This window comes from Gorilla gorilla, chromosome 3, assembly GCF_029281585.2.
Source record: "Gorilla gorilla gorilla isolate KB3781 chromosome 3, NHGRI_mGorGor1-v2.1_pri, whole genome shotgun sequence".
NCBI classification, from domain to species: domain Eukaryota; kingdom Metazoa; phylum Chordata; class Mammalia; order Primates; family Hominidae; genus Gorilla; species Gorilla gorilla.
Window position 1 is genome coordinate 144066231 of NC_073227.2, and position 23974 is coordinate 144090204.

Genomic DNA, 23974 nt, shown 5'->3' on the forward strand with positions numbered 1-23974 from the left:
GGCAGACTTTATAACTGACATTTTCATGAATTAGCTTTATGGTATAACATAATAATTATTAAATGACAAGTAATTAAAATATTCTCATTTAAACTTCACATGTATATTATTAAAACACAACTGTTTCCACAGCAAGTGTTTACAACTTATAGTACATCATATCAATAGAACAGAAGCGAAAGAAAACATTTCAGTAGATGTAAAAAGTATCATTTTTATTAACATTTATTAGTAAATATTAGCTTATTGACAACCCGATTTAAATGTAATATAATAAGAGTGTATGGACATGGTTTTAACATACTAAAAACAGTTTTGCCTCAAAGGAAAGCTAACATTTTGCTTAGTGTTCATTCACTAAAGAGCATATTTTAACTTGTGTGATGATACTTGGCAATACAATTAGAAAAAAGCAGAAGAAAAAAAGAGTATAAGATGTAAGATATATATGCATGAAGTCCAGATTCTAAGATTAAATTGTTAACCCAGAAAATCTAAAAGAATTAATTTAAAAAATTAGGGGAGAGGGGGCCAAGGCAGCTGACTAGAAGTGGCTAGTGTGCACTGCTCTCATGGAGAGGAGAGAGTAGTGCATAAACACTAGCTCCTCTACTGGATGGTCCACGTGGACACATTGGGATTCTTAAAGGAAGTAAGGCAATCCACGGAGAACAAAGAAGAGTGAGTCAGGACAGCTACCCAACTGGGACTGGCATGGCGTCAGGGGAAGACTCCCCACTGTGGGGAAACTCTGAGTGGGTGAGACACCCCCTCCCTGCCCCGGACACAACTTCTGCCACAGACCTTTGTAACCATAGTCTCAGGAGATTCCCCCATGATGTCACCCACTGGGGCCTCCACACTGACTGAGAGCTACTTAGAGGAGTCTGGGCAGAGCTGCTGCTCAGGCTCATGTGGAATCTCAGGGGCCTTGGATCCCTAGGTACCCGGCACCAGCACCTGCAGCTTTGGCAATGGGGGAGGCCAAAGTCCCTTGCATATGTCCAGGATAGGGGCTGAATCCACAAGACTGAGGAGTGAATTGACTACAGGCCTCACCTCCACTGCACCTCACTGGACAAGGGCCCAGGACTCTAGCATGGCCAGGTCAGCCCTGCCTGAGCTCACTGGCTGGTAGCAGCCTGGCACTTCCCCGGGGTGAAGCTCCCAGAGGGAGTGGGCAGACCTGTCAGTTATGCTGCTCTGCAGCTCCTGCCCCTACTGCCCTCAGGCTCCGGAGGGACTGAAGTGATTAAGGACTAATTCAGGCCCCCAGCACAGAGCAGCTGCCTTACAGAGAAGTGGCCAAACTTTTCCACATGAGTCCCTGCCCCTCAGTGAGCAGGCCCCCAGCACAACCACCCTATCCCATCCTGAACACTTGAGTTGGTGGCAGCTCTGTGTTTCTTTGGGGAGGAAATCCCAGAGATAAACCACAGCCCCTTGGCCATTGCAGCTGCAGTGGTACCATCATTACCACTCACGGGCTGGGGAAAGAACAAAGGGCCTGGTCCTGTCACTGCTACCTCCAGCACACCACAGCCACCATACAGAGAGAAGCCCAGGCCCTCTTCTCTGTGAACCCCCACCCACTACTCTTCACCAGATAGGGCCCCCAGATGAGAACTGCAGAGCAGCCACTTCACCCACGACTGAGCATTCCCACTGGTAGTGGCTCTGTATTTCCCTGGAGTAGAGCTTCCAGAGACAACAGACAGCCCCTCTGCCACTACCACTGCAGCAGTTCTACCCTTGCTGACCTAAACTGGGGAAAGAATAAAGAGCCTGAGATCTTTACTTATGCCTCCAGCATGCCACAGCCGCCATACACAGAGGAGTTCAGTCTCTCTTCCCTGTGAGTCTCTGACTCCCTACTCTTCATCAGGCAGAGCCCGCAGCTTGGGTCAGGAGTGCAGCCACTCCACAGCCCCTAGGTGAACACTCCCATTGATAGCAGCTCTGTGTTTCTTGGGTGAATCTCACGGAGCCAAGTGAAGGCCTCTCTGCCACTGCCACTGTGCTGGTACTGCCCTTGCTGCCCTTGGGCTGGGGAAGGAGCAAAAACTCTGATAGCTTTACTCACACCTCCATCCCACCACAGCCATCCTAAGAAGGAGAAGAGACCAATCTGTCTTCCCTGTGAGCCCCCACCTCCCCTGCTTGTCACCAGGCAGGGTCCTATAGCTTGGGCCACAGTATAGTCACTCCACCCAAGGCTGATTGATCTGATTGGTAGTGGCTCTGCATTTCTCTGGGGTGGAACACCAGGAGATAAGTGAAAGGCCCTCTGCTGTTAACACTGCCAAGTTTCCCTCTCCTCTGCCTGCAAGCTAGGAAGGGAACATAAAACCTGAGCTTACCTTAGGACTGTCGTGTGTAGCCCAGGAATGCCAAGCCAAAATCTGCAGCCAGCACTCGAGTGGGAGAGGAGGCCGCACTTGAGTGGGAGAGGAGGCCACACTCTCAGAGCACTGAGTGGGAGCATGGCTACAAACATGAGGAAATACAGAGGAGCCAAGTGGCTGAGCAGCAGCTTACCTATTGGCTGGTGCACCTAAGCACCATTTACTGGATCACAGCCAAAAAATCAGCCTCCAGATTACTTTGCTAATATTATTCCCTCATCCCATGAAGCCAAGAACAAGAATTCACCTACAAATAAAGTTCCAGCACAAAACCTTGTCCTTCCAAAAACATCCAGAAGCAAAGTCAACAAAGACCATACTAAAATTACTCCACAGTTGAAGGAACATTAGCCTACACAGATGAGAATGAATGAGTGCAAGAACCCTAGAAACTCAAAAAGCTAGAGTGTCTTCTTTCCTGAAAATTACCACACTAGTTTCCTAGCAGTGGTTCTTAACCCAGCTAAAATTGCTGGAATGACAGAATTCAGAATATGGATAGGAATGGAGATTATTGAGACTTAGGAGAAAGTTGAAACCCAATCCAAAGAATCTAAGGAGTACAATAAAATGATATAGGAGCTGAAAGACAAAATAGCCATTTTAAGAAAGAATCAAACTGATGTGATAGAGCTGGAAACACACTACAAGAATTTCATAATACAATTTGCAAATATTAACAGCAGAACACACCAAGCTCAGGAATGATTCTCAGAGCTCAAAGCCTGCTTCTCTGAACTAAATCAGTCAGATAAAAATTAAGAAAAAATAAAAAAGAATGAACAACATCTCTGAGAAATATGAGACTATATAGAAAAGCAAATCTAAGACTCACTGGTATCCCTGAAAGATGGAGAGAAAGCAAGCAACTTGAAAAACATATTTGAGGATATCAATGAAAATTTCCCCAACCTCACTAGAGAGGCCAATATTCAAATACAGGAAGTGCAGAGAACCCCTGTGAGATACTATACAAGATGACCAACCCCAAGACACACAGTCTTCAGATTCTCCAAGGTCAAAATGAAAGAAGAAATGTTAAAGGCAGCTAGAGAGAAGGGGCAGGTCACCTACAAAGGGAAGCCCATCAGACTAACAATGGACCTTTTAGCATAAACCATACAAGCCAAAAGAGATTACAGCCTATATTTAGCATGCTTAAACAAAAGAAACTCCAACTAATAATTCATATCCAGCCAAACTAAGCTTTATAAGAGAAAGAGAAGTAAAATTCTTTTCAGACAAGCAAATGCTAAGGAATTCATTACCACCAGACCTATTTTACAAGAGATCCTTAATGGAGTGCTAAACATGGAAATGAAAGACCATTATTGGCCTCCACAAAAACACAGTTAGGTACCTACACCGTTGACATTATAAAGCAACTGCACAATCAGGTCTGCATAATAACCAGGTAACATCGTCATGACAGAATCAAATCTGCACTATCAATATTAACCTTGAAGGTAAATGGGCTAAATGCTGCAAATAAATGGCACAGAGTAGCAAGTTGGGTAAAGAAACATGACCCAATGCTATGCAGTCTTCAAGACACTCATCTCACATGCAGTGACACCCATAGGTTCAAAGTAAAGAAATGAAGAAAAATCTAACAAGCAAACAGAAAACAAAACAAAACAAAAAGCAGGAGTTGCTATTTTAATTTTAGACAAAACAGACTTTAAACCAACAACAATAAAAAAAGACAAAGAAGGGCATTACATGATGGTAAATGTTTCAATTCAACAAGATTTAACTATCCTAAATATATATGCATCCAATACACGAGCACCTGGATTTATAAAACAAGTTCTTAGAGACTACAAAGAGACTTGAGTGTGGAGGGTGAGAGGAGGCTGAGGATCAAAACACTACCTGTTGGATACTATGAGTATCACCTGGTTTACAAAATAATATGTACACCAAACCTATACAACATGCAATTTATCTATAGAGCCAACCTGCATATGTACTCCTGAAACTTAAAAAAAAAAAAAAAGTTAGAAAAAAATTAGATGCTGGGAAAATTCAGAGTCACAGCTCTTTTTAAAAAATTTAATAAGGAAAATTTTTTTCCATATATAAACAATAGCTTATTAGAAAACATAAATGAAAAGAATTTTTTCTTTACAATTCCAATTCCAAACACAAAATATCTAGAAATATACTTCATAAAAGGTGTGTAATACCTACATAAAGAAAGAATAAAAACATTTCTGAGGAACATAAAGGATGACTGAAGAAAATACAAAGATACTCTACATTCTTCGAAAAGAAGAATCAGTATTGTAAAGGTATCAATGTACCTAAATTGATCTGGAAATCCAATATGATATCAATTATTAATTTGATATTAACTTATTTCTACTAACAATATAATATAAAACTCATCTGGAGGAATTAACATAAAATAATCTTCTGAGGAATCCTGAAAAAGAAAATTAATAATGAGGAACTAGCCTTAGTGTTTCTGAAAATACATGTAATAAAGCAACAAAAATTAAAATTCTTTAGTCCTTATGAATAAATAGACAGCAACAGAACACAATCTAGGAACAGTCCCAAACACAGGAAAATTTAATTTATAACAACGTGACTAAATATTTAGAACAAAATTAAGTAAACTTGGGTCTTTATCTCGCTCCTTACACCAAATATTTAAACATTAAAAAACCCCACATAAATTCTAGGAAAAAATAATAATAACTTTATTTATTATTTTAGACCAAGAGAGGACTTCTTAAGTGACATAAACTCAGAATTGAGAAAGTGTCTACGAGAACCAAAGCAAACCATCCATCCAAACAAAATAAACTTCTGTCTGGTGAAAAGAAATCATCAACCAAGTAAACACAACTGATTTTTTTTTTTGGGAAAAATTGCAATACTTCTGGCAGAAAACGTCCTGATTCATAAAAAGGTCAAACAATATCATGGCAGTCAAAATCAGATCATTTAAATGAGGAAAAAATTAGGGATATACATTCAACAAAACAGTCATAGACCATGGAAACAGAAAGTCCCTAAAAATGTTAATAATGTTGATTTTTATTGTTTTACCCTTTGTTTTCCATTTTATGCACCCAAGATTTTCCCTTGCACCTTAGAATGCTTTCTTTAAAATGTCCTTGCTCTCTTAATTTTTTGAGTTGCTACTTTCTCATTTTCCTTGTTGATTATAAAACAACTGAAGGATAAGAAACACATGTTTTTCTATAACTGTTTTTAATTAAATGTTTGGTAAAACTGAAATGACTGTAATTACTCTTTTGTTATCTTCAAGAATCTACTCAAGCTTCCTCAGTTTCTCAAATCATTCTTGGGCAACAAACGAACAAGAAAGAGGATGTCTTATTATCTGGTGTCTGGCTTGCTGATTTAATAACCTAGAAGACAGTGTTTGAAGAACACAAACTCTAAAGTCCTTCACTTAAAAAAAAAAAAAAGCTTTCCCAAATTGCTTACCATTTGGAAAAATTGCCTTACCTTCTTCAGTCGTCTCTGACGTTGTCATCCTCAGAGTAAGAAGTACGCATTCATAAGGAACCATAACGTCCTTCAGGAAATCCAGTACACCCTACAATTTTACCTAAAACTTTGATGTTGTTTTTTCTGAGCATTTTACCTTCTAGGGAAATGGATCTCATGCTGTTTATCAGTTTCTGAAAGTTGTTATTAATCTCCCCTCATCCCAAAATTGAAGAACTTTGCTTAAATCTTAGAATCAGAACTTTGGCTCCAGTAATAAAGACTTTTCAATATCTTTATCTGCCATTGAGTCTTACCTAACGAAATAAAGCCTCCAAAGTGGGAATTTGAAATGTTTTAGAATCTTTTTTTTCCTTTTGACATAGTGATTGGTGGGATGCTACAGGCAGTTAGTGGTTAGGGTCCAGAAATGCCAGACATCTTGCAGTGAGAGGGATAGTCTGTACAAGGAAGAATTCTCACATGTTCTGACTAACACTGGATATTATTACAGGTGAAAACATTGGAATCTTGTGAACCTCAACCTGTGTTTTACATATGTATACATGAAGTGAGTTTTGTATGCTTTATTTTTTCACTATTTGAAAAATGTAACTGCTTATTTTCTATTGTTGTGTAACATATCACTATGCACTTAGCAGCTTAAAAAATATTATTTATTATCTCACAGTTTATGGGTCACAGGCCACTAGTTTGGACACACTTAGCTGAGTCCTCTGCTCAAGGTCTCACATAGCTGCTGTTAAGATATTGACCAGAGATATGGCCTCATCTAAAGGTTAGGTTCTGTTCTGAGTTCACGTGGTTGGTGGTGGAATTCATATCCTTGCAGCTGTAGAACTCATAGCAACTTGCTTCTTCAAGGCCAGCAATAGAGATAACTCTGCTGCTTCCAGTCTCTCTGATCTCTAGACTCTCATTTAAAGGGCTGGCCTGATGAGGCCAGGTCAAGTCAAGATCACATCTTTCTTAATGAACTCAAAATCAACTTTGAGAAACCCTAATGACATGTATTAAATCCCTTCATTTTTGCCACCTGGTGTGCAATAATCACTGGATTGATATCTCATCAAGTCTATTGGTTAGAAGCAAGCCACAGGCTTCATCTACACTCAAGGGGAGGGGATTGTAAAGAGCTATAACTAATTGGGAGTCACACTTGAGTGTGCCTGCGGTAACAACCATTGCATAAATCAAGGAAACATTGAATTCTGCTTTGTATGAACTCTACTTAAGTTGTTCACCATTTTGAAGAATGAGTTTACCAGCAGCACTTCTCATAATAGTCTACACTTACAGATATTCTAGTCACCATGATTCCACATAGAAGTGCAAACATCTGACTACTTCACTATGTCTTCTAGAGTACAGAGCTTTACATAGAGAAAAGTTTAGTTTTATATAAATGACTCTTCTTATTTTCTTTATATTATAGTTAATACATTGCATTTGAAATCACATGCATAGGTAGTTTATGTTACCTACAGATTTAATTTCCAAACAATAAATGCAGAATTATAAAATATCTGTTGGTCTAGCTGGGTTGAAACCATTATGATAGGTAGATAGAGTGGGCTAAGGACAGGAATAGACAATTCTCAAAATAAAATATGCAAGTGGCCAACCAACATATGAAAAAATGCTCAACATCGTTAATGATCAGGGAAATGCAAATCAAAACCACAATGTGATACCATCTTACTACCGTAAGAATGGCCATAATCGAAAAATCAAAAAACAGTAGATGTTGGTGTGGATGCGGTGGTCAGGGAACACCTCTACACTGCTGTTAGGAATGTAAACTAGTACAGCCACTGTAGAAAACAGTGTGGAGATTCTTTAAAGAACTTAAAGTAGAACTACCACTCGATCCAGCAATCCTACTACTGGGTATCTACCCAGAGGAAAAGAAGTCATTATACAAAAAAGATACTTACACACGCATGTTTATAGAAGCACAATTCACAATTGCAAAATCATGGAACTAATCCAAACGCCCATCAGTCAATGAGTGGATAAGAAACTGGTATATATATATACGGTGGACTACTACTCAGCCATAAGAAGGAATGAATTAACAGCATTAGCAGTGACTTAAATGAGATTGGAAATTATTATTCTAAGTGAAGTAACTCAGGAATGGAAAACCAAACATTGTATGTTCTCACCCATAAGTGGGAGCTAAGCTATGAGGACACAAAGGCATAAGAATGATACAATGGACTTGGGAGACTCTGGGGGAAGGTTGGGGGGAGGGGGGCGAGGGATAAAAGACTACAAATATGGTGCAGTCTATACTGCTCAGATGATGGGTGCATCAAAATCTCACAAATCACCACTAAAGAACTTACAAATACCACCTGTACCCCAATAACTTATGGAAAGATAAAAATAAAAATTCAAAAATTCTGCCTTTCTTTTTTACATAAAGAAACTGAGAATCTTTTAGCCATAATCCCAACCCATTAGCACAGACTAATTTATCAGATTAATTTGAAAACATGGGAGGCCTGAACTTGAATGAATTAAATAAAATAGCTAAATTGTGAAACAGGCTAGAGAAGAAACTATACACAACTAGGTTAGCAAAGCAAGAGAACTTATGAGTTATCTGTCAGCTATGGGCTTCTCACTCAAACAAGATCGAGGAACCTGGAAAGTGGATACTCAATGTGGGAGTTGCCAGCAGATATGGAGGACTTGTAAAAGACACAGTCATGGACTTCACTCTCGGCTTAGGGTGACCCTAATTATAAAAAGACTAATTCTGCAGCATGAAATGTTTTATTTATTGACTTTCTTAAGATAACCAATTTATTCTTAAACTAAACCAATAATTTGTATACCGATGCTAATTGACTGGGATTATTAAAAGGCTATTTTTCCCCAAATTAAAAAAAAAAAGCTTTTTAGTATGTCCCTCTCCCTCTTTCATTCCCTCTCTGTTTTTCTCTCTTTCTCTTTCTTTCTCCCTTTCTATCCCCTCTTCTATCTTTGGAAGGGTCAACAGAATATTGCTAACAAGTTAACACTCAGGCCACATTAGGTACAATACACTGATTGCATAACAAGGCTGTCAAAGGTTTGCCCATTGGGCAGACAGAGTAACTAGGGATGTCTTTCTGAAAGAAGCAATTGCTCATTAATGCAATGTTTTAGTGCCCATTGCCATCTGCCCAAAGTTCCAGGGCACCTGCGCAAGTGGCCCGTTTTCACCCCCTTGAGAGATCCTTGTTCCTACACAGTGGTATTGTTTACCTTACTCTTTGAAGATGCTGGATATTTGTAGGGCCAAACATTGGGAATTCGTATGTGGAGAACGGGGTTCAGTACTTGAAGAAATAATTTCATACACTGCAGGACCAAGGCAATGGTTGGGAAAGGCTTCACAATAAGAGAAAGTACTGTGGAATTTTCAGTCACAAATTCTCATATTTAACTTGAATAAACCTCAGCAAGGGTGATAAGATCATTGTAAGCTTTAATAATAGACATTCAAATATCATTTCTTGAGATTTGGGTAGCTCATCACTTAATAGTTAATATTGTAGTGAACAGAATAGCTGAATATGGCCATGACACATGGCCTATTGGGTAAAGGATTTTGATCTGAAATAGCCCTGTTAATCGCATTCTGTATCAGTTTAAAAGGCTACCAAATTTCTGTAAAGCCAAACATTCTAGTCACTTTCCAAATGTAAGCTTAAGTTCTGAATACGAATTTATGGATTCTTTAAACCTAGGAAAGAGAATGCAAAGCAATTACATTTGACATAGTCATTTTTGCTTCTATGCAATTTTCACACTTGAAAAATGCATTGCAGCTGTGCATGGTGTGTCATTCTAACCCCCAACTTTTTCTAACAGCCACTGGGTGTTTTTCTTTTTCTCTGCCCCTTATCTTCCTACTGAGGATAATTTGGAAGGTAAAGAAGAGACACATGTTGCAGGAGCAACATATGATAATGACGATTTTTCTTTCTGTCTTGAAACAATGATAATGGTGATTTTTGGCCTTGTTTATGATTGTCTGCATGTGGTACCAAGTACCATTAGGGGATGGCCTCTAACAGTACAATTCTGACCATGTCACTTCTTTATTCAAAGGCATCCAATGGCATTACACCTCAGCCAGAGAAGAAGCTCTTAAGGGATCAGGTGCCTCATTTCACCCATGGGCTGCTCCAGCATTTCCAGCCTCCTCACTCCTGACACATACAGGCACGTGCTCTCTGTGGAGTCTTTGCACTTCTCCTTTCCCTCCTGAAATGCTCTTTCCCTGGGTGTCTTCATCCTACCTCCCTCAACTCTTTCATCTTGTTTAAAAAATGTCATTTTCTCAGTGAGACCTTCCTTGTCTTATTCAGTTTGGGCTTCTCTAATAAAAATACTATAGACTGAGTGGCTTAAACAGCAGAAATTTATTTCCCACACTTCTAGAGGCTGAGAAGTCTGAGATCAGAGTACCAGCCTGGTTGGATTCTCAGTTTAGAGACAGCTATCTTCTCATTGTATCTCACCTGGTGGAGAGCAGAGAGGGAGGAAGCAAGCTCTCTCACGTCTCTTCTTAGAAGGACACTAATCCCATTCGTGATGGCTCCATCCTCATGACCAAAGGCCTTGCCTCCAAATATCATCACTTTGGGGATTTGGCTTCAACATTTGATTTTGGGGGTGGGAGACAAAAAATTTAGTCCATAGCATTCCCAAGTGATTTGTTTAAATTTTCTACTTAATCTCTTCTGTGCTTAAATTTATCTCCTTAGTATTGTCCTTTATCTATTGCCAATGTAACTAATCTATGTATCTCTCTATTTATCACCTATGTATGTATGTATGTATGTACTATGAATGTGTGTGTATGTATGTAGGTACGTATGTATCTACCTGTCTAGTTTATCTAACTTGCTTCAGAAACAGGAAACTCTTTGAAGAGCAGTGTTTTTTTCTTTTTAGTTTTTCGTTTATGTATAACCATGGCACTAGAAAGTAAGAAGGCAAAAAGATTCTTTGCATATACATTTATTGAAGTACATACTAATTGAATAAAAGTATTTTATATCTACCACCTTGGCCACCTTTATGTTTTAAGGTCTACAGAAGGAATTAAAAAAATATACAGTGCAACAAAACCATGGCTTTGACTTCTTATTTCTTCTTCATGGTATGAAGTATGCGAGGGGAAAGCCACGGCAATTGTTAGTCTTGTAAATGGGAATTGTGGCATTTGAGATCAAGGTTTACTTATTTAAACATGCTTTCTACAATGAAAATTGTGTTTCCAGACTCTTATAATTGTATTTTCTGAAAAGAAAAGAGAGTAATAATAATTCCCGTGGTCTTAACTCTGTTCTTTCATTAGATTAAACATTTTCTTTAAAGGTCCTAAGAAAAAATTGGATTCAATTTTGGACCAGAATGAATGTGGGAGGAACTACAAATTTAGGTGGAAAATTGACCATTCCAAATTATAAAAGTCAATATTTATAAATCAATCTGAAAACAATTGCAGCAACAATGTGTTTAAACAGAGCTATCCTTGTCACATAGTCATTCTAGGTAAAAAGGGGTCTCTTCTTCATTGAAATCCAAACCACAAGAATTCCCAGTTCCAAATTCTTTCTTTTTTGTGTGTGGCTAATACCGATTGAAGAAGTCCAAGGAATGCTGAAAATGCTTTTCCTGAATCAGCTTCTTTTTTATTTTAAAGAAATATTTTTTGATGTAGACACATTGCCAAAAGATCTTAATAAAGAGTTTTAAAAACTGATTATCCACAGAAAATGCAACTTTTTGCCTCTAGTTTCAAACAGAAGATGCAGATGAATGACACACAAATAAAGTGTTATTAAATTCAAGGGTGCGTTCTTTGGACATCTTTTGAAAAATTGTTCTTTACATAAGTTTTTATATAGGACTTATAAATGTGAAAATGTTCACATCACAATGCACACAGGTTTGCATTTGCTTTCTTTTCTACTTAATTTGGAATTTTCTGTGCTTGACTATGTAATATAATAACATTAAAAGACACTGTTCTTTCTTCCCTCATGTTTGGGATGCAATTAATGAATATCTAACTCATGACCATTCTCAAGAGATCTTAGTTTCATTAAGAAAAGATTGAATCTCATAACTGTATTAATATCTTGTGAATGTGCCTTATCATATTTGTCTGGGTTTTTGCTATTCATTTCCTTGTGATAAAATTCCTGGGCAGAGCAAGTCTTCGGAAGTAAGCCCACAGGGCTGCCTGGCAAGTTTATTTTGGGAAGGAAATAATCAATTTAGAGCTATTACTGCAGGAGCCCTTATCAAGCTCATTTCCTCATCTAATGCTTCACAAGCTAATATTACATGTTTAGCAGCAACTTCAAAGAAACAGTACTGTGCTTTGTAGGTTTTATTAATGAGAAATTTCTCTGAGGGCACCAAGTGTTTGCCATTAACATGACTACAATCCACAGACTTGCAAACATAGGTCATAAAAGCCTTAGCTGCCATAGCCCAAGACACTATTAATGTGATTCTGTGTTAACTGCTGAATTACAACGGCTGGGGCAGAGGCTGGGGGCTGGAGGGAGGGCAGACTCAGCTAGGAAGCAGTATTATGCCTACAGTCTTGATTTGTCTGCACTATCTCTTCTCCATTATAGTCCAATGTATTGAAAATAGTGATTTAGCCTAACAGCAATATAGTCAAAACAATGTACAGAGAGTGTCAGTCCATACTCAGGTAACAGTAAGAGGATTGTTTTTTCTGTATGGCACATTTAAATCCAGACCCTTATCTATACAGAGAAGCATTTAATGTTCTAAATTAGAATAGCAGAATAGCAAACATGTAGGCATGGCACGTAAGAGATTTGAAGTAAGGAAAGATCAGGGTTAGCTTCAAGGCAAGAGCCTTGATAATCCTGAAAGTTCTTAATTAGAAAGATGAGTGATATTTATATCTTCCAAATCAAGATACCTTGGTGTTCATTTCAAGACTTTGCAGTATGATTGTTTTCTGACCTTTGCAGTATGATTGTTTTCTGACCTTAAATACGAGAATATTATTTTCATTTGCTATATATTAGATTAGACTCGTGGGGCAGGCTGTTCTCTTTGTCAGGTAATAGCAAGCCTCTGTTGGACAGAAGTAAGGAGAGAATTTTCATTAAGTGTTATCTATACATGTCTCATATAATTTCCCACTTGAACACTATTTCATTTCCATTTTAAGCTGCAACCATTCTGTTCAATCAAAACCACCTTAGGAGGGCTTCTTTTTCATATACAGATTAAACCAGTTCAAGAAAATTCAGAGAGGAGGAGCGCCCATGCGCAGGGTCTGCTAGGCTTTACGGACACCCCTGCTGCAAATGAGCTGCAGCTGCACGCTAGGAGCAGCTCTAATGTCCAGAGTGAGAAAACCAAAACATCCCCTGGAATTTGGCGAGACTTTAGGAAAAATTGGATAAAAATACGGAAATTATAGGAAAATCATTAGTAGCTGTTTGGTTATTTTTCTGTGTCAGTAGACTTTTGTTTAATATATTAGATATTTGAGCAGCACTGTAAGGGCTTTTGTTTAGTTTCTTTCAAATTAAAAATAGCCAGTTGAGCAGCCAGCTTTACAGAGTAGGGTTATAAATTAGGAAAAGAAGAAAGGAGAAAATGATATGGAACTTCTAAGTTAAAATAAACCTTCCTATCCAATTTAAAGTTTATAAAGGGGAGAGATACATCCGAACGACCCCTTTCTTTATGTCTTAGAGTTAGCTATCAAACTACCTCTACAATGACTAATATTTGTTTAGAACTCAATTCTTGTTGAAAGGGGAATATTTTTGGATAGGGCTCTTTCTTTCCAATTAAAACAAAATTTGCAAAACCCTAAATAAAATTTTGGCAGGAAATTAAAGATAGGACATCAATTTTTTTGTTTTCTTTAATCAAATTATTATTTTATATTTTCATACAATCCTTTGAAAGAGGTGGAATAGTTTGGAATAGTTATTTTGAAATTCAGTTGCCATAAAACTCAAGTGTTTCATAAACCAGGTCAAGTTATTTTACCATGAAAGTCAAATGATGGCAATTTTTGAAGAGAAAATATATAAAATGGACCTTTTTTTTTCAATTTTTCTTTTTTTAAATAACTTAAAAACATTTTCCTACACGCAAATATAATGCAGTATTTGATTTGGCACAGACATACATTTAGTTTATTTGAGTTTAATAAGTATTTGGTTTAATAATTCCACGTTTCATGGTGCTCTATAAAATGGCTCACAGCATCCAGGTGCTCTTCTACCTGAACAAAACTGGGAAATAAGTACCTATGTCTGTCTTTCAGGCTATTTCTTGAACTCTACTTTATTTGAACTTCATGGGGCTTATAAAAAAAAATAGCCTTAAATAACAAGCCCCAATCTCCCCTAAGAACAGGCAGAGAACAGTTTGAAAGGAATCACTGCACACAACATTTAGGTTTCATCCTGTGTCCTCAACTGTTTCAAAGTTTTTGGCTTCCTTTTGGGTTTCCTTTAAAATCGGTATCACTCATGAGTGCTTCCTTGCCTGTATTTATAAAAATATGTATATATTTAAGATGCAGTTATTTTTCAGAGCATTATTTCCTCTGATTTTCTTGCTTCCTTCTCCCCTTTAAAACTTTTTTATTTCTAAGTTAGTAAAATGACTGTAACTTTTATCATATCTTATCTTAGAATGACAGATTTATCCCTATCTAGTGCCTCCCTGGTTGCTGGGTATGGGAGTGATGATACACAATTTCCACCAAAAACTGAAATAACAAGATGTATAATTTTAGAAGTGGGTATGCATGTCATTTTCTAAATTTGTAAAATCTACTGCAAGATATATTAGGATACTATCAAAATTGTCATTTTTGTAGGTAAAAATAGTCAAATACTGCCAGTTTCAGGAGGTTCATTAATTATAATGTCACTCCTGCATTTGTTAGACATGTTATATTGATTTCCATTGTTTTTACTTCAATACACTACAAAAATATAAACATCTATTTTGAAACAAATAGAATCTTCCTCATCCCAGCTTCCTGAGAACACCACCCTAAATATAATTAACATTGTTTTAGATGTCTAATTCCCTGATGTACCATTTCACAATTGCATATGTTTTTTCTAAAACTTCAATTACTTTCAGTTGTTGCCCCAAATGAATGGAAATGCATAACATCACTTGCTGACTTTAGCTGGAATTAAACTACCAATAATACTCTTTAAAAAACTAAATATTTTACAATGAGATAGCTGTGAATACTTTAGCACTACAGACTGGGCTATATGATGATGTCACTTTCAGCAACTTAATGAGTTTTCTCTCCCATGGTTTTGATGTTTCATCTGTCCTTTCCTGCCTCTGGATCAAGACCATATTTTACCGGGAGTCCTGTTATATCCTCCCTTGTTCAGCAGAGAATTGCTCCCGCCAGTGTTCTTTTTTCCTGTTAACACCTGTACCAAGCTGTTGAGGAAATAGTTTCAAAGCAATCCTTGAAAATGAGATTCTTGTCTCTAGCTTAAAGGAGGAAACATTTCTTCCAAATAGGAGAGAGATTGTTGTAAAGCCAAAATTACTTGTAGTCTCATCTAAATATTTAATTTTACTTTGTTACTAAGGTTACTTACTATAGTAAAAATTTTTCATGGGCATGCCACACTGAAAATTGAACCTATGGTTCAATATATCATATATCTTGTTTCTGTGTTATTTATTACACTATATTAATAAGTCCATATATTTTCCGGACTTAAATGAGAAGAAAATTTATAGTATTTTCTGTATTGAAACTCAATATGTGAAGTTGCCAAATTATTATGAATAACCTCATTTTTGATAATAGTCAAAATTAGTTTGTGAATGCATACTGAATCCATCCATCCATCTGTTTTTCAGTCCATCCATCCATCCATCCATCCATCCATCCATCCATCCATCCATCCATCTGTCCTGTATTCTGGATACTTTCTATGTAGAGGTGGTTTGAGGATTTGTGGAGAACACAATACCTTTTCTGTAGTGTTGAAGAAAAGGCATAGAGGTTGGTCTTAAACTTGGAAATGAAGGTTGAGGCATAATTCTACATTGGTTTCTTGAAGGATGTGGTCATTCAAACTCAGGAAAGGAAAAACAGAATAAAACACATCCTTTGTTGGAAGAAAGTCATTTAAAAACAAAAATAATTGCAATTTTACGTTTATAAACAGTTGTGAAATGCATTACAAAGGTACTCAATAATTATTTCCCTGAGAAAATAGCTGGTATGCAATGCACAGAAGCCTTCCAACATCTGTCTCTGCTTTTCTGATTCGAGATAAACCTTGGTGACAGCTGAGAGATAAAATCGTGATCTTGAGACCAGGCACCCAAATTAAGGTCTATAGAATTAAAAAAATAAATAAGAAAATTAGAAGCTCCTCTAGATAAAAAAGGAGAAAGAGAAGACAGATGGAAAAACAACACACATTAAAAATGACAATAAATATGAGATTGATTCAAGAAGGAAACGTGGTATTTGGACTTAAACAGAACTGGGTTAAAATCTCTAGCTCTGTTTTCTTTTGTAAATTCAGGTAAATTGTTTCAATGTATCCCCATATACATTTTCTCAATTATCAAATGAACTCAAACATTTTCTTTTTTTTTTTTTTTTTTTTTTTTTTTTTTGAGACGGAGTCTTGCTTTGTCGCCCAGGCTGGAGTGCAGTGGCGCGATCTCGGCTCACTGCAAGCTCCACCTCCCGGGTTCACGCCATTCTCCTGCCTCAGCCTCCCGAGTAGCTGGGACTACAGGCGCCCACTACCACGCCCGGCTAATTTTTTGTATTTTTAGTAGAGACGGGGTTTCACCGTGTTAGCCAGGATGGTCTCGATCTCCTGACCTCGTGATCCGCCTGCCTCGGCCTCCCAAAGTGCTGGGATTACAGGCGTGAGCCACCGTCAAACATTTTCTTGAAAATTAAATGAGATAATATATGAAAAGCTATTAGGATTTTGTCTGCACTATAAGAGGTACTCAATATTTGATAGATGTCTTGCCTGCATTACTTTTGGCATGAATCTCAGGACTTCTAGTAAGCTTTTGTCCACATGATTGGACACACAATAGACTTTTAAGAACACTTAATAGAATTCCTGAATTATTAGGTTTGGATTAAGTTCATACTTCTAAATTCAGATACACCAATAACTTTCTTTCTCAACTTCTTTCCCCAATCAGTTTTTCTAATCCAGTGTTTGAATGTTTATGTCATGTGACATGAGGGAGTGGGTGGGAATACCAGCTATTTTCTCTTCTTGTCAATGATCTGTATTCCATGCATGATTCAGAGTGCAAAAGAGAGGCAGGAGGAGAAATTCAAAAGAATCCTTGTCTGAAACCTCAAACAGAGGCTGGCTAAGGAAGGGGTGAAACTTCTATGTCTTTCCTTTAACTCTTGACCCTTGAGCCGAGTCAGAGGGGGAAGAATAAAAGGTTTAGAATCCTTGGTATTTTGGTACCTCCTCACTTTCCCTTTACTTCAAGTTCCAGTTAATTTCTGGCTGTAAACTGTGATACTTTCCCTGATCACACCAAGGGACATTTCTCTGTCTTTTCCTAACTTAGATACTATTGACTACTGCAATACATACATATTGCTTTAGTAATAACTTGAAGTATTATGTTTCATATGTATGCAAATTATTTTCCTAAATGAGCAGAAAGATATCTTCCCAGCCTGTATCTACGTGGTGACTATCACAGTATTGATAGTGGCAGGAGACAGACAGACAAATTCCTAGGCAGACAAGGGCGAGTCCTTAGTGAAACCCCACCTTCAAGCCAAAGACAACCTGAGGCCTGAAAACCGGGCTGCCAGTTCCAGGTAGAGTTCATGACCACAGTGAGGACTTACTCAATGCTTGTTAGCCAATTGAATGGTGCTTTTTCCAGGTCCACCCATGGACCAATCAGCATGCACTCCCCCATTCTGAACCCATAAAAACGCTGGACTCAGACACACGTGGAGACTACCTGCCTTTGGGCCCCCTCTCACATAGAGGACTGCCCACTTTGGGTCTCGTCTCATGTTGAGAGTTGCTCTATTGCTCAATAAAGCCATTCTTCGCCTTGCTCACTCTCTGGTGTCCGCATAACCTTGTTCTTCTTTGACACGGGACAAGATCCCGGGACCTGCCAAATGGCAGGTGTGAAAGGAGCTGTAACACTATAGCCCTCCCACCCTCTGCCAGCACTGGGCTGCCCTCTCACATGATGGGAAGCAGCGGAGGGCAGAGCCAGGTCTGTCCAGGAGCTGCTGGCCAGAGAGGGTGGCAGGAACAAATAAGCTGTGACATGTCCCCCATTTGCCAAAGCCTGCAGGAATGAAGAAGCTTTAACATGCCCCCGCCCCCACCCCCATTTGCTGCTCTGCAGGTGGTGGAAGCAAATGTAAGATGTAACACAAATGAGCTGTAACACGCTGTCCCTGCCCTTTTTCCTGCAATGAAGGTGGCACAAAGGGGAGAGAGCTATAACAGTCCTTGGGGGCTCAGGTCTCGGGACTCCCTGGGCAGAAGCCGTAACACCCCTTGTGGCTCCATGGTTGCTGGCATCTCTGGGTTGGATGCCACCACATTCTCCTTGTCCAGATGCTGGTGCCCAAGGCAGAGGACAGTTCCAGCATGCCCAGATCAGCACAGAGCCATGGCAGGTGTGGAATCCAAGGTGGTAGTGCCAGTGAAGTGCAGCCTACTGGCCCGAGTGGGTAGAGTGAGCCCCATGGTGAGCCTGGAGCCCAGCGAGGCTCAGGCAGGGCACTGCTGGCTGTGGAGATTTCTGGCAGGTGAAGTGGCATGGAAAGAATCTTGTGTCAGTATTCTGTATATTGTAGTGTGAAAATATAAATATTATATGCATAGTCTATTCATTCTAACTTGATAATATAAATATATATACATATTTCTTATTTTCAGATTTATTTGGTTTTTCCTTTTTTCACTCGATTTGTCAGCATATGCATTTTATTAGCTTAGTTTTAAGAATTAACATTTTGGATTTTTATGTATTTCTGCTTTCTAATTTGTCAATATTTCCTTTAATTTTATTATTTCTGTTCTTCTCTGAAGATTGCTCATTGTTGCTTATAAAATTCCTAAAGTTGGGCCAGGCGCGGTGGCTCATGCCTGTAATCCCAGCACTTTGGGAGGCCAAAGCGGGTGGATCACAAAGTCAGGAGATCGAGACCATCCTGGCTAACACAGTGAAACCCTGTCTCTACTAAAAATACAAAAAATTAGCCGGGCTTGGTGGCAGGCGCCTGTAGTCCCAGCTACTCGGGAGGCTGAGGCAGGAGAATGGTGTGAACCCGGGAGGTGCAGGTTGCAGTGAGCAGAGATCGCACCACTGCACTCCTGCCTGGGCCACAGAGCGAAGACTCCAGCTCAAAAAAAAAAAAAAAAAAAAAAAAAAAAATTCTAAAGTTAATGCTAATTTACTTACGGCCATTCTTTCTCATTTAATCATGAAACATTTTAAAACTGTGACTTTGTATCTAAGATTAGCTAAGCCCTGCCCACTTAAATTTTATACAAGTGTTTTTACTTTCCTTATGTTTTAGTTTGGTTTTATCTTTTAAGCCATTGTGTCAAGAGGAGGAAGCCTGGACATATTTCATTTTAGGTCATTTATTTGAGGGTTCTTTTTTGTCCTATACATTTGTTTGCTCTCTGTTGCATAACATTTTTATTATTCATCAGATTCTTGGCATACTCATATTTAATATTTATGATATTAACATTTATGAGTTACCCTGAAGTTACCTACATATAATATTTTTCCATTTTTCTGAGGTCCAAACTGGAAGTTAATGTGTTATAAAACTAGAGAACAAGAAAGGGATAATTAGCAAGTCAATAGATCTAGTTGTCCATTGAATATTCCTACTTCAATATAGTTGGTGGCTATCTCAGGGATGTCAGGTCCACCACAATTCTCCGTAATTGTTAAGAGTTACAAAATATTCTCAGTTACGCAATATTATAGTTGGTCAAGTAAATTATATTAGACAGTTTTTTTCCAAGTTTAGAGAATGAAAATATTCTTGGAATTGTGTTTGTATGTGTAACAAATCTTATCAATTTATTACAAAAACAAGTTCATATTCAACTTATTTACTTGCTACACAGTGCTTTAAGTCTTTAAACCTGTATCAACCATGGTCTTAATGTCAATTTTTTCTTATTTTCAAACCCTTTTTGTTTCATGGATAAAGACCTATACAATCCAAAAGTTCACACATATAATGTTTTGTTACTCAATACATTGTTTCTCCATTCACAGTTTCCTTGAGGATTATACAATTTAACAATGTGAAATAACTGTCTTTTATTCTTGATTATTAAACTTGGCCTTGAATTTTTACCTTGTTTAATTTACTACTCCTTGATTTCCTTACTTTTTACCTCATAAATACAATACTATACTTTTATTTGTAACTATTTGTGTATATTTTTAAGGTCTGAGTATTTTAAGTAATTAATAGTTAGATTTTGTTTTAAACACTAACCTGAGTGTTATGTGTTTTTAAAAAATTTGACTTAATATTTTAAATAAGAAATTTGAATAAATGGCTTAAAATCTGAAAGATACAAAATGGCATATAGTAAAGAACCTTTTTCATATAACTTTCTCCTGGATCCGTTTTTCCCTTCTGGAAGAAACTACTGTTATCAATTTCCTGTGTATCCTTTCAGAAGTAATTTATGGCTATATAATTGAGTGAATAAATACACGCATTTTATGTGTGTGCACGTGTTCGTGCTTGCACACACACACACCCAAAGAGTTCCTGCATCTTGCCTTTTTTTCTTAACAATTAACCATAAAGATTGTTCCATATGAGCACATAATGTGTTTCTTCTTTTTAAATGGCTGCATAGGATTCCATTTTGTATGTGGACTCAGTTTATTTCATTATTCTCTTGATGTATGGTTAGGATCTTTTCAATCTTCTGATATTAAAATTTTTCAGTGAATAATCTTATGCATACCCCATTCATTTTTCACATTTTTAATATATCTATAAAATCTTAGAACTGGAGATGCAAGATCGGGGCATTTGTAATTTCCTTTTTAGAGAATGTATTTTAATTTTTTCAGTTCTTGAAAAGATAACGCACCGCATATTATAAAATCAAAGAAGACAATAGAGTAGGGGCAGACTGATGCCCCTTTCCCCCATCTCAACCAAAGCTGTCAATATTCTAATTCCTAGAACTTGTGAGTATGTCACATTATGTGGAAAAAGGACCTTGCACGTACTTGGCAGATGCTTATTAAGGTTAAGATCCCTGGAATGGAGAGATTATCCCGGATTATTTGGTGGACTGATCTAATCACACGAATCCTTAAATTGGAGAACAATTCCTGGCTGCAGTTACAGAGAGATGTGAGAATAGATGCAAAGCCAGAGAGATGTGATCTTCTGGTTTTAAAGATGAAGGAAAGGGGCCACAAGCCGAGGTATATGGGTGGTCTTTAGAAGCTGCAAAAGGCAAAGAGATGGATTTTCCCTTAAAGCCTTCAGGAAGATATGCAGCCCTCCTTACACCTTGATCTAGTTCAGGGAGACCCTTGTCAGACTTCTGACCTCCAGAAATTTAAGGTAATAAGCCTGTGTTGCTTTGAACCCCAAAGTTTGTGGTAATTTGTTACAGCAGCTTACACAATGAATAAAGGGAGGAATAGGGAAGAGTAGATCTCCATATACCCCTTGCCAAAGTAAACTGATGTCTCTCACCAGATGTAGCCATTCACCAGTTTTCTATGCCTGCTTTCAGATATATTCTATGCCTTTACAAAGACTTACATATCATGTATCATGGATTCTAGAGAGCTTATTTTTTCCTTTTTCAACAGCTGTGAAATTTGGATGCACCTTACAATCAAGAGTTCTTAGACTTGATTTCTCCTTGAGGGGATTTGCATTTGCTTTTGTCAGTCACTAGAAATACTACCAACCTGAGATTATTCTTAATTAAATTATCTGCTTGAGCACTCTCTAAATTAAATTATCTAGGTTAAAAATCTGTTGTTTTTTTGAGCCTCATTGATAAGGTAAATTCATGCCACAAACCCATGTGAGTAATGGTTTGTGCTTCAAATTCTTGAGGGAGATTCTTTTTCTCTCCAAGTAGTGTCAATGTCAAGTTTGAGACCAGCCAGTTTTCCTGCTATCTCTCTGCATGATGGGTTTGGTTTTCATTTGCCCTTTTTTGAGAATGTAGCCATTTGGTGACTCAGCTGTATGTATGGGCAATTACTTAGATTCCCAAGTTTATCCTTGGAATAAATTGCAAATATAAATTGCAAATAAAAATGAAAAGCTCTTACCTTTGATGACATACGCTATATAAGGGAATTTCTTTCAATGGGAAGATTTGTGTATTCTCTGTTGCAGTCTATGATCAAAGTGTTTTGTCAAGTTGTCAGAAAGATATCAAACATCGCTGCAATCATTCATGTTAGGAACATTCTTTTTTATTCTTCTACTTTGTAGTCTCGGTCATAAGCTATCACCAATGTTAATTGCATCAATAACAATGAGGTCTCCATCTACTCTCACTGTTCCTGAATGTTGGCACGTATGAAAAGGAAAGAGGCCTTGCCGTGCAATCCAGACTTATTGCTCCCTTCACAGTCAAGGGAATTCCCTTCCTTTCTCTTTCTTCTTGTGTTAGACCCATATTTTCTATCTCTCATCTATTCTATTTTGTGGTCAAGCTCCTTGTTTTGTTAGAGCACCCCACAGGTGCTTCTGGAGAGAGAGAGGTGAGAGATTAACTTTTCAAAGATAATTTATATCTAAAATGTGTTTATTCTAATCTTCTATTTGACTGACATTTTGTGTGAGTATAGGAATCTAGGTTGGAAATAAGTTTCCTTCTGTGTTTTGAAGGCATTTTTATATCATTTTGTTAATTTCTTGTGGTGATGTTAGTGAATGAAAGCAATTCTGATTCCCAGCAATTTGCATGTAACCAGCTTTTCTCTTTGTTGTTTAGTTTGTTTTTTCATTTTTCTCTAGAAGGTATTAAAATCCCCTCTTTGCCTGTTTATGAAATTTTATATTAATGTGCTTTGCTGTGGATCTACTCTTGACATTGTGTTGGGAACTAAGTGTACCCTTCCATTTTAGAAACTCATGTCCTTCAATCTTGTGATACTATCTTGAATTATTTTATTAATAATTTTCCCCCTCCTATCACCTCATTTTCTATATATTTTTTTCCTCTTTGAAATTCCTATTATTCTGATGGTGAACCTCCTAGAATGGACTTCCAAGTTTCTTACCTTTCTCTTTTAATCTATGTGTTCTTTTGTTCTATATTCTAGGATAATTTCCATAACTTTATGTTTTATATGCTTTTAAATTTACTTTTACATTTTAAAACGTTTTATTTTATTGTATTTATTTTGTTTCCTTTAAATATCTTATTTTTAAATATTTAATTTTTTTCTTTCTTTTTTTTTTACATTTTAAGAGCTACTTTTTGTTCTCGACATATTTCTTTTCTTGGAGGATGCCCATCTGGCTTCAGGGCTGCAATTTGTTTTCTTATCTTCTGTTGATATCTTTTTTTTAATAACTACCTTTAAAAAATGTCTCTGCATAGTTTCTATTTCTTCCAAATTTCTTTATTCCTTTTGGTTTGTTTAGTCTCTATCTTATATGGAAGAAGCTTTTCTCAGATGACAATTCTGGGATCTCTGCTAATGATTAAGGATGGGGGAGTAACAAGTGATTGCAAGCATTGACATGTGGATGAGATTGACGACCTTGACTCCATTTCAGGGTGATCAGGAAGGGCTAATGATGGCATACATGTCACATAATTTCCTATTTTCATTAGGTACTCAGTTGTTTAACTGTGCCTGGAATCCTTTTGTCCAGACAATATCCCTTTTACCTTCTTCAGACATTAGGATTTCTTCAAGGATGCAGAAAAAAGTAGCCACCTAAAGTCATGAAGCAGGAGAAGGCATCTAGGGCCTTAAGGATCTAA

General features: G+C 37.5%; 1 long non-coding RNA gene across 3 annotated transcripts in view; it reads left to right on the forward strand.

Annotated features, from left to right (window-relative positions):
• Positions 1 to 11019, forward strand: part of LOC115934313 (uncharacterized) — a 415675-nt gene extending 404656 nt beyond the window's left edge. For 2 of the 3 annotated variants that reach the window (XR_010133495.1, XR_010133494.1), the window contains one exon: positions 10002 to 11019. This is a non-coding gene — a long non-coding RNA (uncharacterized lncRNA). Of the gene's footprint in view, positions 1 to 5688; positions 6080 to 10001 lie in introns of those variants that run through there. The other variant, XR_010133496.1, reaches the window with a different exon arrangement.
• Positions 11020 to 23974: the final 12955 nt, after the last annotated feature.